Source organism: Cyanistes caeruleus, chromosome 14 (assembly GCF_971803275.1).
Source record: "Cyanistes caeruleus chromosome 14, bCyaCae1.hap1.1, whole genome shotgun sequence".
NCBI lineage: Eukaryota > Metazoa > Chordata > Aves > Passeriformes > Paridae > Cyanistes > Cyanistes caeruleus.
The window spans coordinates 17,411,180-17,418,172 of NC_141714.1; positions in this window are offsets into that span (position 1 = coordinate 17,411,180).

Consider the following 6,993-nt stretch of genomic DNA (forward strand, 5'->3'; position numbering starts at 1 on the left):
TCTTGGCAGAATAGGAAAGGTTTTGTTAGAAAGTATTCGATGAGAATGAGCTCTGTAGGTTGTCAGATCACTTCTCTCAGCTTTTACCAGACTATAAATGGGTTTGTGTAACCTGATTTGGATTCTGGGGTGGTGAAAAGAAAAAGATTTCCAATGCCAGGCCACACTGTGGGGTTCATCTGATTTCCCAGACTGGTTTAGGGAGAAGCTCTGGTGAGAGCTTGCGAGGGCTAGGAGAATGTTTTATGGCTTTGACTTAGCTCCTGCAGCCAGAATCCCCAGAAAGGACTGGCTCTGTGTTATGATTTTTAATAAAAACAGTGAGAATCTGCAGAAAACAAGTGAGAACTGTGTTGCTGTCCAGTAAAACTGTAAATTTAGGAGAGAAAAAACCCAAACCTGACCTGAATCACATTTGTTCACTTCGAGCAACAGAGCTGGGTGGGGAATGATGCTCCTGGCACCACTCCAGGTGCACGTCCACGGCAGATTTGCATCTGTCATATATCAGTGGAACAGCAAATGAGGATTGTGTACATTTATCTGAGATATCTCTATGGTACCATAAAGGCACAGCTTGAGAAGAGGCATCTTTTTAAATCATGAGGGAGTTAGTTTATTCTTGTGTAAAGAAGAGTCTCTCGTTCTACCCCTACCTCAGCAGTCATTGCAGTAAAAGCACATCCTAAAATATTCCTTGCATCTCTGTAGGTTTCTTGAAATAAGAGGATTCTTTAGCACAAGGCAATATATCCTTTGGAAATGAAGTCAGCTTTAGATATGAGATAGTGGGGCCTGATGGGACGAGTTTCATCAGTTCAGAGTCCTATTTATTCCTCCTGAAATATGATGCCACCAGGTACTGCACCTGCTCCTTGCATGTTGATAAACTGTTTAGCATTGCGTGTGTAGGCAGGAATATTTACTATTTCTGGGGGTAGGAAAATAGGAGGAGGCAAGCAGCATGTTCAACTAACAGCAGCTTCTTTGTGGAATCTCAGGATCTTCCAAATGCAGGGCCTTTGTTGTACCAAAATTACACGTTGAGCAGGTGATCTTTCTGGGCTTCAGTTCAAGAAGCTTCTTCAAGTAAATTAGTAGGTATTTCTGTTAATATAATTAAGACAAAAGAGATGCAAAGTTATCCCTACTGCAGCCTCGAAATTCTTTCTCCATTCCATTTTGGCAAAATCCCCACTTCCTTCTGGTAGGAGACCAGGCTTGGAGAGTGAAGATAGCTTATTCTGCATGCACATCTGTGGAGGGAGGCAAAGAGTTCTTCAGTTCAGGTGGATAAATTGTCAACTTTCATGTCTGACAGATCATTTAATGCCCAGTGAAACAACCACTGTGGCTATTCCTTGCTGCTAAATATATCAGCAAATGCTGTCTGTGGCAGAGAGGCAGCAGAGAAACAAACACGGTGTGGGCAGATGTCCACAGTGCATTAAAAAGAAATCTGTGTCCTCTTAGATTTAAGGAAACAACTGTATTTACATGATTTACTGTAATTTACCTGATCTTCAGCAAGTTCTATCTTAATAAAGCTCGTATAATAACAGATGCATATCTATTCTTTTTCATGCTTTAAGAGTCCATTTAGCTGTTGAATGAAGGGAAAGAGCACTTAGAGGAGCAGTCACTGATGACAGACTATTGTTAAAAAGCCATCATATATTCAGATCCATCTGGTGCTATCCTGGGAACAGCGTGTTACAAACTAATAAAAGTACTGCAGAGGTAGGAAAATCAGCTCAGGCAGTATATAGAAAAAAAAGAAAAAAAAAAAAAGGCTGTTTATTTTATATACAGAAGAATTATGTTGTTTTATGTTACAAAAAACACTTTTATAAACACCATTTTGGTAAAATGATCTTGATTCCAAAAGGCTGCAGTCACATCCAGATTCATATTAGCAATTGCCTAAATATTCCATAAATAATGATTACAAAAATATCTGCTAGACAATGATCAGACATTTCTGAAAGGTGAGAATAAGCCTGAAATATGTTTTCACATTTCTGAAATGTAAGGCAATAATAAAAGTGATATAAATATGGAGTTAGTCATATTATTAGGACAATGAATGCATTAAAAATATTCTGACTGGTTATAATCATTTATTCATCCTATCATCTGTTAAATACTGCTTAACTTTTTAACACTTCCTTAGCCCCTTCAAGTGCAGCATTAGGAAGGAATCCCAGTAGATATTGAGAGGAATGATGGATTTGTCTTTCCAAACAAGCTGTGGGTTTGCTGGTAAATCAAACAAGCACTGAGAGATACAAGAAACAATGGGAAGGATTCCACTGATTGATGAATGGAAAAAAGATATTTGTCTTTACAGGCAAGCTGTAGGTTTGCTGGTAAATGAAACTGGATATTGAAAGATGAAAGAAACAATGGGGAAACACCAGAATTCCATAAGAATTAAAAGTTAAGAGGGAGGGTTCTACATTAGAGGGGAACCTTAGGTATCAGGCACTCCAGGAATTCTGTGCCTCTCAAGTACCTCAGACAGTGGGGAAAGAGAGAGGGAGATGTGGCCAGGAAATTGGGATAAAAAGGAGGCTGTGTCCTCCAAACATTTGAGAGACACCAGGGGAATGGCCCAAGGCCTCTCCCTTTATTGAAATAAAATAAAAGGACACTTCTGTCTCCCTTTTGGACATAAACCTCTGGTGTTTGTGGATTAATTTTCCTGACAATATGAGTATGGGCAGGAATTGTTCCCTGGCAGGGTGGGCAGGCCCTGGCACAGGGTGCCCAGAGCAGCTGTGGCTGTCCCTGGATCCCTGGAAGTGCCCAAGGCCAGGCTGGATGGGGCTGGGAGCAGCCTGGGACAGAGGGAGGTGTTCCTGCCATGGCAGGGATGGAATGGGATGATCCTTAAGGTCTCTTCCATCCCAAACCATTCTGTGGTAATTTTAACCATTCTTATAAATCACTTCAAAAATGCTTTTTGCCCAGCTCCAAGTTTTCCCAGCCATAAGCACTTATTCCCCTCCGTGAAGAGAAGCAATCATGGGGAAAACACACAGCAAAATGTGAACCCAGCCGTGTAAAGCTTTGTTCTCCTGGCGTTTGTTTGAATGGTTTATATTTAATTGATGAATCCCAGGGTGTGTGTCTGAATGACTTTCAGCTCCCCAGGGCCTCAATCAGCGCAGTGCAGACACACAAACCACGGGTGGGCTTCCTCACACTGCTCTGCTGATGGAGCTTCCCTCTTCATCTTAAATGACCACCTGAGCTGAATGTGATAGACATTTTTATCTGGGAGCTGATGCAGGATTTGGCCTTTTCTGAGCCAGGCTGGCAGTCTCCTCCCTGTGCATCACTCACAAAGACCAAAAGTTCAAAGCGTAATTTTTATTTATTTGGTTTCCTTTTTTTTTTTTTTTCTTTTCTGCACTGATTAAGGACAGGTTCATATCTGATCTCCAAGAAAGAGAAATTCTGTACATGAAATATACAATATAAATGTCAAAGGTTACAGATGTTTGCTGCCAAGACATATGGATGGTAGAAAAAAACCAAAATTGCATTAACACATTTTATATGTAACTCTTCCTTTTAAATATGGTCTTATTACAAAATACACCAGGGCATTTGTGTTAGACACTGAGACATATGGCTGGTACAAAAATATAAATCCATTAGCAGATCTTGTATGCAATTCCACTCTTTTCAAATGATCTCAGACCTGCAAACAAGCTATCTTTCCTTTATTCCTTTCAGAGCAGTGATCAGAGGGAAAGGAGATTCATTAATACACACATTAACATCAACAGGCAGGGAATGCAATCAGCAGTGTCATGGCTCAGGTGTTTTGTGAGTGCAGCTGTAGGATCAAATCATATCACACTAATATAAATTGCAATGAAGCTTTCCACTGGATTTTCCTGTTATTTGAATGTTAAACCTGTTTTGTCACAGATCTGTGAAGGACACTGACAATAGTAAACCAACCTTCATTATCATCATCATCATCTTCTCCTCCCCCTTTTTTTTTTTTTTAATCACTAATCAAGCTGTCATGGCCTATTTGCTGCAGAATGGATTCTTTACAGTCAGAGCTGTACAAAAGGCATCTGACAGAAATATTAACTACTTGGGATTTTCTAATGGAGCCTCAGGTAATGAGTCAGCAGTGACACTCCCCATCCCACCAAAAAAACAACATGAAAACCAGAGAAGAAAATATTACATCCTTATTAGTTTGCAGAGAGCATTCTTAAAGCAAAATGATAAAAAAATGTCTTTAACTGACTTCAGAGTGTAATCACACAATTTTGTGCTTAGAAAAACATTGAATATTTCTGGCCTAGTAGATTTTGTGCTGGTTTCTATGCTTGCTTTTACTTGCTGTTGGACTGAATGTTATTTAATGTAATCATAAATTAATAAAGGGAACACAATTATTTAAGACGAGATCTAAGTATGTAGATTCTAGGGAGGAAAAACAGTAGAAAGATCCACGTTTGGAGTCATTGTTTTTATATTTATATCACAATTTAGCAAAAATGTCAAATCTTTCCAGAAAAGGTGTGTTCCATGATAAAACCTTTTTCCCCCTCCAGTCTAACTTTTCAAACTTGCAGTCCAAAATTTCAGCTACTCTTGGTGGTAGTTCCAACTGGAATTGGTACTAAACTTGCCTCCAGTACTTAGAGAAATATCTTAAGTTTCACTTGGTGAGAAAACTCCTATCAAAGTTCCTGAGCACCCTTGAAGTTTAAATGACCTCATTTACACACATCTTGTTCTGACAGAATTATAGATTATCATTCTGTCCCATGGGGAGAAAGTAGCTCACAATTTTGTCACTTGTGTATATCAAATTAGCATACCAAAGGTTTACTCACAACGTGAAAACAGCCTCCTGTGTTTTTAGACCCTTCTGTTGAATGCAAAGCATCTCCATAAATTGTTTCCTGTAGCCAGACATTTACCTGGCAATGAATCCACAGTTTAAAATTCTTGAGGTACAATAGCATGAGCTGTCTTGAGTGACTGCCTTGGCACCTAGGAGTTCACAAATCTAAAAATTCAGAATTCCCTTTAGTGTCAAAGGAAAATTCAGATGTCCTTGGAATGATTGGGCTGAGGAAATTCAGAAGTGTTTTCATGACTGCTAATCAGAGATCTGGACTGGGAGAAGCCTGCACTGAGCTGAACCAAAGCATGGCTCAGAAAATCTCAAAGAAATGCAATTTTTGCAGGAACTCAGCAGTAATAAGGATTATAGAAGGAAGGCCCGTGTGTTTGGCAGCAGGCATTTAAGGGGATCAGATGGGCACTGCAGCATCCCTGGCTCCAATCTCCTCTGACAACCAGAGAACTTCAGCAGGGCAATGCTGGGAGCAAAACTCTGCACGCTGCTCAGGCAGCAAGAAAAACAAGTGCTAGCACAGAAATGCTGCAGAAGGTGAGAGAGACTGGAGGCATTCCAAGAAATCTTTTGAGAACACACTGGTAAGAAGTGGGAAGAGCACTAACTCCAACACAAAAGGTTTTGTGGGCTGTGAAGTTTCCTTAACAGAGATAAAGCAGTAGAGAAAACCAAGGAGCAGCACCCGAAGGTGACCAGCAGCTGGGGAAGGTGAACAAATGGCCTGCATTTCTTTGGGATCTCAGAGGAGGAAGTCTGCAGGAATTTTAGGTTCACAATGCCACGTATCAGCACCATCTGTGGGGGGAGATTCCCAACCCCAGAACAGTTTTTGATCACTGCAATCAAGCTCCAGCATCCAAACCAGGGCCTTCTCCAAGCAGCTTTTCACACTCTAAGCACCATGGAAGGTTCTGGAAGTTCCTTCTGGGCAGAGGTTGTGTTGATATTCAAATGATATTAAGAGCACAAAGCCAAGAGACTAAAATCCACAACCAGATATGATGGTCTGTATTATTGAAGATGTATGGAAATCATTCTTCCCTTTTATTGTTCTTACCAATAAATTCTCGACCAGTTGGGCCAAAAAGTATCCTCAGAATACAGGAAATCCATTGGTGAATTTCCAACAAGGCTTCTCTCAACCTTTTTACCTCCATTCTTCAGAAACGGGGGGTTATCTGCTATAATGTCAGACACAAGGTTCTAAAAGTTTCTTTAAGATCAGAGAGACAAGAGGCAAACTGAAAAAGCCAGCTGAAGAGTTGGCTGTGTGCTCTGTGCTGCTGGAGCTGCTCTCTCCAGTGGCCCTGGGTAATTGCTGCCCACTCAGCACACACAGCTTGGGACCAGCACCTCGTGCAGTCAGGAGCAAAAATCACCCAGGGAATGAGAGCATGGAAAAGCTGGATGCCCCTCTGCTGAGGGGAGGGAGTAGAGAGCATAAGCCTCAGCTCATAATTAACCAATTTTCACTATTTCCTATTACTTCATCATTTTCTTCACTCTTCCCCCAGTAACTATTAGCAGAGGTATTAAGTGAAGAAACATTAAGCTAAATTGACCTTACACTAATTAAAATAATCTTTTTATTAATGCACAGACTTAGGGGACAAACCCTGTGTTTCAATGTAAAAGGTATTGGACAAAAATCTGCAAAACTGTCTTGAAGGTAACTTCAATGGTAACAGCCACTTTAAGGAAGATTTAGCACTCTAAATACAGGACAAATCCACATTTGGGTGAAGAGGGTTTAGCCTAAATTCTTAAAAACGTGGCATAGCAATGTGTTGGCTATTGCACAGCAGCAATTCCAGAAACACAAGGGCATGTGAGAATCTGCAGAAATGCTCCCTGGTTTGCTACAACACTTCCAATGAAGGAAATGTCAGGTACTCCCAGAATTTAATGTGTGTTTTCTCCCACTGGGGTGCAGCTGGGGGAGAGAAGAACTCCTTCCTTTCACCTCTGGAACTCCCTGACAGACAGACTCATTCCTCCAGGCTCTTCTGGGGAATATTTCCCAGTTGTTGGGTTAAAATGCCCCACTCACAGCTTCAGCCCTCCCCAGGATTTGCCTTTGTCTGTTTTTGTCT